Here is a 12,366-nt window from a genome sequence, read left to right as displayed (position 1 = left end):
TTTTATGATGTTGGATTTTTAATTTTTTGGTAGAATTTATGATATTGGATTGGGTATGGGCAAGGTCCAACATTTTGCCAAAATCTTGGGTTCCGGTGGTAGGCGAAACCCTCGAAACCCCGACATTTTGGCCAAATTTTGCTGAAATTTTGGAGGGTGTTTCAGTCAATTGTGGTGTTGGCATATTTACATTATTTCCAGAAATTCTTCCTTACAAATTCTCCTCCCTAACATATTTGGCAGGTTGCCTTCTGAGGCTTGAATCATTGGGAAAGAATTGGTAAGATTGCCCATTGACCTTGAGGATTCCGCTACAAAATCCCCTTGTAATTTGAATTATTTCCAAAAATTCTTCCACGTAGATTCTGCTCCCTAGCCACATTTGACACAATGCCTTCAAAAACCTAAATCATTGCAACATAATTGGTAAGATTTCTCGTTGACCTTGAAGATTCCGCTACAAAATCCCTTTATAATTTAAATTATTTTCAGAAATTCTTCCATGCAAATTCTCCTCTCTATACACATTGGGCATGTTGCCTTTTAAGGTTTGAATCATTGGGACAAAATTGGTAAGATTGTACGTGGACCTTGAAGATTCTGTTACAAAATCCCTTCGTAGTTTGAACTATTTCCAGAAATTCTTCCAAGCAGATTCTACTCTCTAAACACATTTGGCACATTGCCTTCTAAGGTCTGAATCATTGGGACAAAATTGGTAAGCTTGCCCATTGATCTTGAAGATTTCATTACAAAATCCCTTCCTAATTTAAATTATTTCGAGAAATTCTTCCATACAGATTCTCCTCCATAACCACATTTGGTACATTGCCTTATGAGAGGCTTCAATTATTGGGATAGTGATATGGATGACTCATAACGGGTTGGGTCGGTTCGACCAAACGACCATCCAGAACAATCAAACCTTGGTCGGGCCATGAACGAACCAAGGTATTTGCACTAAATAATGTGCACTCTCTAAGCAATAACCAACCTCCTTAAAGTTAAGGATAAGGGTTCTGGTCAATTTAGGAGATTCTAATGGATCACAGAGTCGAGATCGGACTCCATATCACAATATAGGTTATATTCCCTCAATGGATAAGACTCAATTCCTTCTGGGAGAAGATGAGAGAAATGATAGAGTTTAGGTCAGATTCCATTACCGCATAGCCAAGGTAACGAACCTCCTAAGATCTATAAATACTCACACCTTCATCATTAATAGGTATGTATTCTTGAGTCATACCCACTAGCATTGTGATCTACAACTTGCTTTTTTCATCTAAAGCTGTGTGTTTCACTAACTTGATCGTCGGAGGAGTTACTCGACCAACCTGGTCGAAGACATTTTTGCAGGTTAGGATGTTCAGGCTGACGAATAGGATTTTGTAGCAACATTGGCACCGTCTGTGGGAAACTGATAAAAAAGCCACCATGCACACTCGATCAAGATTGCTAGTCGGGGATGATTATAATGAAGACGAACTAGAGGTCAATAAAGAAGATGCACCACAAGGAAGGGAGAAAACCCTCCATAATAATGCCCTAGCAGGTTCATCCAACCCGTTTGCAACCATCAATCAATTCAATGAATTGCAAAGACAATTGTTGGAGATGAACAAATTAATTAGGGCTAGCATCCGCTAGCAAGTAATTCTGCCAGGAACTAGTTAGTAGGTTAACCCTATAAATCTAGATGCAGCATCGAGTGATAGAGCAGCAAAATAGTGAGATGGAAGAGCACCTCCACTCGATCAATCTCAATGACCTTCTCAGAGAAATCAAGAAAAGAGAAAAGGAAAGGTCGGTTAAAAGTCCCAACCATCACGTGGGGCAGCGTCCAAGGATCCTCCCCTAGGAGATGATTATGAAGATCAAGAAAGCATCTCTCCTCCAATCGACCACTGGGATGTTGGTGACAACAATGAAGTTGCAAACAAAGGAGTAGATTCTTTTGACTGACGGTTCGAGGAACTTGATGAAAAATTAAAGTAATTGAAAGATTCAGGTAAGGACGCCTTATATTCTGTTCTAAAAGAGGACCCTTTTGTTTAGGCTATTTTGGAAGCAGATATGCCCAAGAACTGCAAGTGCCCAACCTTCACTCTGTTTGATGGAACCAAGTGTTCAAGACACCATATTATGCTCTATAAGTTGGTAATGTCCTCGTATAGACACCATGAATTTGCCATGTGCCGAATATTTCCAGCCTTATAATTGGGGTAAGCATTTGAATGGTTTCTAGGGCTCAAGAATGGATCAATCTAAGATTTTGACCAACTTGATTGAGTTTTCTTATCGTGTTTCCAAAGTGGAGTGAATACGAAGAAAAGAGAGGCCGGTGTTTTGTTTTCAATTAAACAAGGTTGTTCGGAATCAATCAAAGACTTCCTCCGGAGGTTAAACAATCTGACTATTCAAATTGAAAATCTGGACGGAAAAGTCGCCTTCCATGCTCTTTATCAAGGAGTTAACCATGAAGGTCTGCTCAAAAGACTTATGTTAAACATGCCCAAAAATTATGGGGACATGCTCCAACGACGCCATAGGCAAGCTGAGATATCAAAAACAATTGAGTCCAAAAAAAGGGAACCGACCACAAAGACAAAAGAGAATAAAGACAAGCAACAAAATAGAAGTTCGAATCTAGTTTCAACCAAAGGTGGTCGGCCAGAGCCCAAGAAACAGTCAGAAGGAACATACACTCCTCTAAATACTAGTTGATCAGAGATTCTCATGCAAATCAAAAGCCAAGACTTACCCAAGCTTCAATCCCGTCCTAGAATGTCACACCCCACGTAGCCGGATCCAGTCATACCCGAATACCCGTGGGGGTGATACACCGCATGACCTAGGTTCAGTGACAATTCCATACAACACAGGATATAGCAAAATTAAAAGGACAAGAATAAATCAAGTTCTGATAATAAGTTATTAAATCTGGATTATCAAAAGGTTACAATCATCCATTATCTAAAGTTAATCAAAATGAACATCAGAGTTCGAAGGAAGCATAGATTGTCATAGCGGAATTTAAACTAAATTGATTCCCTAATGGAATGCAACCTCATAAGAATAGTCTTTGCACGGGCATGAAACTCCATGCAAGTCTACATCTTCTTCAGTCACTCCTTCAAGAATGCCTGCCGGCGACGAATCCTCCACTTGGAAGGAGTCCTCATAACCTGCAGAATATTCTAATAGAAGCAAACATATAAAAAGGAATGAGTTCAACAGAACTCAGTGAGGTCAACCAACATCTTACCATACATTTGTCCACAAGATTCCACATTATATCATGCATTCGTACACAAGATTCCATACATATCATGCATTCGTACACAAGATCCCACACCACACACACATAGCTTGAGTATCGATAATGTAATTAATGATAGTGATATGATGTATGAATGATTATGATATTATGCTCCTAACTCTATCATGAGGTCTCTATGGTAGACACGCATTAAGTTTGTACACCAATCTCCTTTGGGCGGTCTCAGTCAGTCTCCCTCAACAAGAGACGTTTATTGGGTTCTCCGCGGTTGTTGGGTAAAGTCCTGTCAAGCCATGGTTGGGGTATAGTTCACCACTCTCTCACATCACCGTTTGGTAAGAGATTGGCGCGTGTCAAGGATAATCCTAGCCCAATGCAAAGTCATACGGTCTCGTACTACATATGGTCCGGATATCTCCCCTCATGCCTAGTGCCTTTTTGGTTCAATACCTTTCCACCTATGAATGGAATCCTCAACGGGAGGCATCTGTTGGATCCCATTCCTTAACCCAGTGGTCATCCACATATAATGGACAGGATGCTTTCCATGTCCTCTCACGGATCATTTCACCGGTCTTGAGCGCCCAGTAGCCCTTATCTATTATATGCAACCCTACCTCTCTATGATGATAGTGGGCCAGCTTGACGCTCAGGACCCAGCCACTAACATCACGGGTTAACTGGCTTCAATACCCCTGCCGGAAGGGTAGTAGTAATCATGAGGTTACCTAGCCAAACACTTCTAGACACTTAGCATTCATGTATTTAAGTCTAGATGCATACTCATGTAAGTTCACTAGGGTAATGGGCGAACCCACGACCCTAGTTTGAAACATAAAATAAAAAGAGTAATTTAATTCAACATCATCCATATATCTTCATATCAATGATTTAGACTTTAAAAATAAAAGAAAACACTCAATCCATTCAATCTCATCCATCTCATACATTCTCATATTATTTTCAAAGAATATTGAAAATAGAAGCAAAGATACTTGCTTACCTTTCATTCATGCAAAGTCCCACACATAATCACAAGATAATAAATATTAAAACAAGGCAATATATCAATAATTAAACATGCAAGATAAGGTTGAGTATATTCCTCACCTTTTTAATTAGCATAAGCTCTCCAAAGTTCCATAAAGTCACACTTACGAGTTGATTATTATAATCAAATAAACCTAACCATGTAAGAGGATCATTAGACATAAATTATAAGTCAATTGGGTTTTAATAAAGTTCTCAAAATCACCCAACAAAAGCCTAATCTTCCAACTAGTTTCGAACCCACCTTTCTCAAGCTAGTTTCGGCGAAAATCAAATTTCACCATTGATTCGAAGTTGAATGGAAACGAAAATTTGGGAATGTCTAATTGGCAGCAATAGGGTCCTAATTATACCTTCAATTTGATCTAATTCCATCTCAATCAGAAAGCCCCAATTTTGGGCTCTTGTGAGTGCTCTCGGCTGGGTCTGAGAGCCAAAATGCAAAATCGTTTGCAACGACTCGCACAAATCACTTACAAACCAAAGGGAAACATAAATGAAACTATTTGCAAGCATTCAAAACACCTATCATGTTGCCACTACTCAAGTCTATCATTTATTGCGAAGAACTACTCTTAAAACTAAGCCCAAAGAAGAGGGTTTTATGATTCTTACCTTTCCTAACGTTTCCGCAATGATCCGGGTGCCGGCACGCATCCGAACGGTTAGAAACCTTCATCTCCCTTGGTTTCTCCTCCTCCTTGAGCCTCAGCCTCGTACTAGCAACATAAAATGCGAGTATAAGTGAAAGAGAGCTTCAAAATAGGGTTTTAAAGGGTAAAACCCGATTCTGCCCCAAACTGGGCTGGGGGCGGTCGACCGGCCGTTCAATCGGCCTGAACGACCGATCCTGTTTGAGGGGTCAAATGATATCTAAATTGGGAGATCTTTGGCTTGTTGGAAAGATCTTTTGACGTTCTTCGTTTTGATACCTTATTCACGTCAATCGGATTCTCCATCACCGATCTATGGCCGTTCCAAGATCACTCTTTTTACACCATCATGATTAATCTTCTCTCTTCAATTAAACTTTAGGAGAGTTGATGAGTCATCACAAGGGTCATCCACCAACATTGGTTCCATTTCCAACCCTTTGGGCTCCACTTGAATGGCCTTGTTTGCCGTCAACTCGAGGCCCGATTTTCTCGATTTTGAAGCCACGGGTTGAAGGGGTAGAAATCCGGGGGATTTCACATTCCTCCTCCCTTAAAAGAAATTTCGTCCTCGAAATTGAGGTGCATGAGGTGCCAAAGTTGATATGATACTTCTCCCACATTTCACTTCTGTCTCCCACGAGACTTCTTCTACTTTGTGATTCTTCCACCGGATCTTCACCAAAGGAATGGTTCTTTCAGATTGTCCATCCATTAATTTGGGGATGATGAGCTTGACTCAAACTCAACTGGGTACCCAAAGCTTTTGCAGACTCTTCCAAAATCTCTTTTCTAAGCCTTCATCCACTGGTACACATATTCTTCCTCTGTCCATTAGAGCATCGTCGGAGGATAAATAAATCAATCACCTCTTGAGGGTTTGAAGAAATCATCTCTAACTTCTCTTGCAACAAAGGATCCAAAGGCTGTAAGGTAATGATCCTATCTCTTAGGGTAGGCCTTACTGTCAAAGCGGTAAAGATTATCTCAGAACCTTCCGGCACAATCTCCAACTCCAACTTCATAATAGAGTTCAGCAAAAGCTTAACATTAAGATTAATCACTCCTCGAGTGCTCTTCCTACTCAAGGCATCAGCCACTACATTTACTTTACCCGGATGGTACTAGATATCACAATAGTAGTCTGTTACTAGCTCCAACCACCGGTGTTGTCTCACATTCAACTCCTTCTGAATTTTCGGCTCTTATTCTCAGTGAACAATGGCTATCTTTTCTCCAAAAAGATAGTGGCACCACAATTTCAAAGCAACGACCACCACATCCAACCCAAGATCATGAATGGGATAATTGTGTTCATAAACCTTGAGTTGCTGTGATGCATAAGCTACCACTTTCCCTATTGCATCAAAACACAACCAAGGCCGATCTTCGATGCATCCGTGTAGACCATCAATCCTCCAAAGTTATCAGGTACAGTCAAAACCGGTGCATTGGTCAATCTATTGTTCAACTCTTGGAAGTTCTTTTCACATGAATCACTCCACACGAACTTCATACCTTTCTTCGTCAACCTTGTCACCAGGGCGAATAACCTAGAGAAGTTTCCCGTAACCTCCTATAGTATCCGACAAGTCCCAATAATCCTCTAATTTAGGTAACCGACTTAGGTTGATCCCAATCCACCATTGCCTTGACCTTATCTGGATCTACTTTGAGTCCATCCGTAGTTACAACATAACCCAAGAACATTTCTTGTGAAAACCAAAATTCACAACTTCGCATACAGCTTCTTCTCTCTCAACCTTTGCAAAGCAAACCTCAAGTGTTCAGCCTGCTCCTTCTCATCCTTAGAATAATTCAAGGTGTCATCAATAAAACTATTATAAATTTGTCTAAGAGATCATGAAATATCCTATTCATCAAATCCATAAAAGCAGCTAGTGCATTAGCCAATTTTTCAGGTGATGCCATTCAACCTTACAAATCCCTGCTGCAAGTCAAATTTAGAGAATATCGAGGCTCCCTTCAACCCATCAAACAAATCATCAATCCTCGGTAGATGAAATCAATTCTAGATAGTAAGCTTGTTCAACTCTTTATAGTCGAAGCACATCCTCATACTTCTATACTTCTTCTTCACGAACAACACCGGAGCTCCTCTAGGAGATACACTAGGTTGGATGAAATCTCTCCCTAGTAACTCTTTTAGTTGGCCTTAAAGTTCTTTAAACTCCATCAGTGCCATCCTGTATGATGCTTTGGATACAGGTGCAGCTCCGGGTACCAGTTCAATGACAACCTCTAACTCCCTTCTTGGGGTATTTCAGGTTAATTTGCCGGAAAACATCCTTGAAGTTCTTCACCACTTCAATGTCTTCAATGGACTTCACTTTCTTCTTCTCTTATGGAAGCCCATAGTTTAGCACCCCCACTAGTTCCTTTGTCTGGAGTGCCACCACTGTAGTCTTCTCCACGATGTTTTCCCACATCACCAGGAACTTGAAAACAAGGTCATCAACGGAATGGAATCGGACTTTCCCCATCCAGACATGAGATGACTGCTTTGTGAGCTGCCAGCCAATCCATGCCAAAGATTGCACTAAAATCTTTCATATCCAACTTTACAAGTGCATGAGTCCAATACATCCATCTCTTGTATTTAACCTCAAGCTAACCATCCATTTGAGCGTAAGGCAAACATAAATACCAATTGAAGTGCTTAAAAGGTCCCCCCAAAAACTTTATTATTATTATTATTATTATTATTATTATTATTATTATTATTATTATTATTATTATTAATTTTTTTTTTCTACTTCAAGGGGTCTTTGGAATAAGGGGACAAGGAAAAAGGAATTTCAATTTTTTTTTCAAGGGGACTTAGGGGTTTTTGAAATCAGATGCCCAAAAGAAGAAATTTTATTTATTTATTTTTTAAAGAGACCGGGAGGGTCTATGAAATCAGGGGCCCAAAAGGAAAAGAAAAGAAGAAAGAAAGAAAGGAATTTTTTTTTTTTACCTGGGGCAGGGGGGTCGGGCCGCTCGCACGTCGACTGCCCGTCTGACCAAGGGTTCCCTGTTTCTGGTAAACATTTTGTTTACCAGAAATAAGGGCCACGCATGCCAATCCGCGCTGCGCTACCCGCTACGCAGCCTTGCGGCGCGGGTGGCACACCTGGCCACTGCGCAGTATCTGCCCCCAAAAAAAAAGCATATTTTTCATCCCTTTTTCCATCTTTTCACCTTCTCTCTTATCTTGGGGTGGTTCTTCTACACTTCTAACTCAAATCTAACCATGTGGGACGCTCTAATGTGAGATTTGACGACATCTTCTTCGCAAAATCAAATGTAAACTTTCTCCACACACAATCTTCTCTTTATATATGGGGTATCTTATTGATCTCACACATACCATTCTACGTGCAGCACTCCGAGGTATGCAACCTTGGGGATGGCATCCCTTCCATGGAACCAAAGGTAGGTTCTCTCGACACACCATTTGTGAGATTTCGACACAATTCGGCTGGATGCTCTCCATTCCATACGACTTCTGAGACTCCATGTGTGGCTTCTCATCAGTCATCGATTTCTTCCATGCTTAAGAAGATAAAGGCTTGAAAGGAGAGGATAGGGTCCTATATGTATACCTAGGGAGAAAGATTCACATGATTAGAGAGGGAGTTCAGATCCAGGAGGGTCCAGACAGATCACCGGGGTCAATCACCTAAATAGATAGTGCTAGGAGTTTCCTTTTATGCTTTCACATATGTATTTCCTTTCAGACTTGTAAAAACCTCTTATGTGATTAATGAAATTCAGTTTGTCTCACTTATGTTATTGTACATTATGCATTTTTTTTGTTGTATTAGTAATTGTAAATGTTTAATTATGACTTATAACTCAGAACGACCACTCACGACCATTACTCCCAACAACGACTCTCGACTCAAACTTATACGACAACACACGATGACAACACGACTCCGACTCATGAGAACTTACTCTCGACAATACTTCACAACAAAGACTTACCCACAAAGACGACTCACAACGACAACTTTCAATTCAAGACTCAACTTACAACTCAACACACATACACAATAACTTAAAACTGACAACTTAACTTTAACCATGACTGCAACCCAAGTACAAGTCATAAACTTTAATTATTTTGCATTATTCAAACTTGGTATTTTATGCTTCATTTATTTGAGTTTCTAATCCAAGTTTTCTATTATTCACTTCTAAGAATGATTTAAGTCACTTCTTGATCTATGACTCAAGGATGCCCCTACTATATCACATGGAGTTAGGACTTGTATGAACCAAGGCTCTGATACCACCTCTGTCACACCCCACCCAGCTGGATCCGGCCATACCCGAATACCCGTGGGGGTGATACACCGCAGGACCTAGGTTCAGTGACAATTCCATACAACACAGGATATAGCAAAATTAAAAGGACAAGAATAAATCAAGTTTTGATAATAAGTTATTAAATCTGGATTATCAAAAGGTTACAATCATCCATTATCTAAAGTTAATCAAAATGAACATCAGAGTTCGAAGGAAGCATAGATTGTCATAGCGGAATAAAAACTAAATTGATTCCCTAATGGAATGCAACCTCATAAGAATAGTCTTTGCACGAGCATGAAACTCCATGCAAGTCTACATCTTCTTCAGTCACTCCTTCAAGAACGCCTGCCGGCGATGAATCCTCCACTTGGAAGGAGTCCTCATAACCTGCAGAATATTCTAATAGAAACAAACATATAAAAAGGAATGAGTTCAACAGAACTCAGTGAGGTCAACTCAACATCTTACCATACATATGTCCACAAGATTCCACATTATATCATGCATTCGTACACAAGATTCCATACATATCATGCATTCGTACACAAGATCCCACACCACACACACATAGCTTGAGTATTGATAATATAATTAATGATAGTGATATGATGTATGAATGATTATGATATTATGCTCCTAACTCTATCATGAGGTCTCTATGGTAGACACGCATTAAGTTTGTACACCAATCTCCTTTGGGCGGTCTCAGTCAGTCTCCCTCAACAAGAGACGTCTATTGGGTTCTACGCGGTTGTTGGGTAAAGTCCTGTCAAGCCATGGTTGGGGTATAGTTCACCACTCTCTCACATCACCGTTTGGTATGAGATTGGCGCGTGTCAAGGATAATCCTAGCCCAATGCAAAGTCATACGGTCTCGTACTACATATGGTCCGGATATCTCCCGTCATGCCTAGTGCCTTTTTGGTTCAATACCTTTCCACCTATGAATGGAATCCTCAACGGGAGGCATCTGTTGGATCCCATTCCTTAACCCAGTGGTCATCCACATATAATGGACAGGATGCTCTCCATGTCCTCTCACGGATCATTTCACCGGTCTTGAGCGCCCAGTAGCCCTTATCTATTATATGCAACCCTACCTCTCTATGATGATAGTGGGCCAGCTTGACGCTCAGGACCCAGCCACTAACATCACGGGTTAACTGGCTTCAATACCCCTGCCAGAAGGGTAGTAGTAATCATGAGGTTACCTAGCCAAACACTTCTAGACACTTAGCATTCATGTATTTAAGTCTAGATGCATACGCATGTAAGTTCACTAGGGTAATGGGCGAACCCACGACCCTAGTTTGAAACATAAAATAAAAAGAGTAATTTAATTCAACATCATCCATATATCTTCATATCAATGATTTAGACTTTAAAAATAAAAGAAAACACTCAATCCATTCAATCTCATCCATCTCATACATTCTCATATTGTTTTCAAAGAATATTGAAAATAGAAGCAAAGATACTTGCTTACCTTTCATTCGTGCAAAGTCCCACACATAATCACAAGATAATAAATATTAAAACAAGGCAATATATCAATAATTAAATTTAATTACATAATTAAACATGCAAGATAAGGTTAAGTATATTCCTCACCTTTTTAATTAGCATAAGCTCTCCAAAGTTCCATAAAGTCACACTTACGAGTTGGTGATTATAATCAAATAAACCTAACCATGTAAGAGGATCATTAGACATAAATCATAAGTCAATTGGGTTTTAATAAAGTTCTCAAAATCACCCAACAAAAGCCTAATCTGCCAACTAGTTTTGAACCTACCTTTCTCAAGCTAGTTTTGGCGAAAATCAAATTTCACCATCGATTCGAAGTTGAATGGAAACGAAACTTTGGGAATGTCTAATTGGCAGCAATAGAGTCCTAAGTATACCTTCAAAACTATTTGCTTTGAAGCACCTACTTTAGAAGAAGCAATGGGAAATCAAAACACCTTGAACAATGACTTTATAGACAATGGACTACAAAACCTAGCACCAACAACACCTAGGAGGACTTTGAGAGACTACATAGACCCTCCTGCTAGAGCCTCAATATCAAACATTAGAAGGCTTGCAATCGAAGCAAATAGTTTTGAATTAAAACCTGGTTTTATTCAGATGCTTCAAAATACAGCGCAATTTCAGGGATTGGCCAGTGAAGATTCTAATGCACACCTAGAGGCATTCCTAGAAATTTGTGGTACTATCAAGCACAATGGAGCTAGTGAAGACGCCATCAGTCTAAGTCTTTTCCCTTTCTCTTTGCGTGAAAAAGTGAAGACATGACTGCATTAATTACCTCTAGATTCAATAAGGACCTGGGAGTCTTTAGTTCAAAAATTTTAAACAAGTTATTTCTTCCTGTTAAATATGCTAAATTGCATAATGACATTATTACTTTTGTGCATGGAGAAGGAAAGTCTTTACATGAGGCATGGGAGCATTTTAGAGAATACTTGCGAAGATGCCCACACCATGGTCTTCCCCAATGGATAATCATTCAGACCTTCTACAATGGGTTGAATGCATAATTCAAATCCATCCTAGATGCAATTGTAGGGCAGATCAATGCATAACAAGTGACTTGATGAAGTCTATGGGTGATGGATGAGATAGCAACTAATTCCTACCAATGGCCATTAGATAGGCAACCAAAGAATAAAGTTGTAGGGGTGTATGAAGTTGATGCCATAGTTGCAATGGAAGCTAAGCTTGATTTGATGCAAAACTAGAAACTCTTGGAATAAAAGTTGAAAATTTAATTGTTTCTAAGATTTAGGTGGTTTCTTGTGATATTAGTAGTGGTGGCCCTGATTTTGATACATATTCTAATAAATCAGAAAATACTAATTTTGTTTCTAACATTTTGGCAAGAACCCTCAAGGCAACCCCTACAACAATACATACAACCTAGGGTGGAGGAACCATCCAAATTTTGCATGGAAAGAGTAAGGAAAACAAGGACAACAAAGACAAGAACCCAAAGCCCCATTCCCTACTAATCATTTGGAAGAGATGATGCTACTGATGGCAAAGACTTCTACTGAC

General features: G+C 39.7%; 1 non-coding gene across 1 annotated transcript; it reads right to left on the bottom strand.

Moving 5' to 3' along the window:
* Positions 1 to 11,693: 11,693 nt before the first annotated feature.
* Positions 11,694 to 11,800, bottom strand: LOC149029391 (small nucleolar RNA R71). The gene has a single exon (XR_016171339.1). It is a non-coding gene; the product is annotated as a small nucleolar RNA R71 (small nucleolar RNA).
* Between the last annotated feature and the right edge of the window lie 566 nt (positions 11,801 to 12,366).

Source organism: Hakea prostrata, chromosome 1, assembly GCF_041222555.1.
Source record: "Hakea prostrata isolate BN-2017 chromosome 1, UWA_Hpros_2, whole genome shotgun sequence".
Classification (NCBI taxonomy): Eukaryota; Viridiplantae; Streptophyta; class Magnoliopsida; order Proteales; family Proteaceae; genus Hakea; species Hakea prostrata.
The sequence above is the reverse complement of the archived record's forward strand: the minus strand, read 5'-3'. Positions and strand labels throughout refer to the sequence as shown.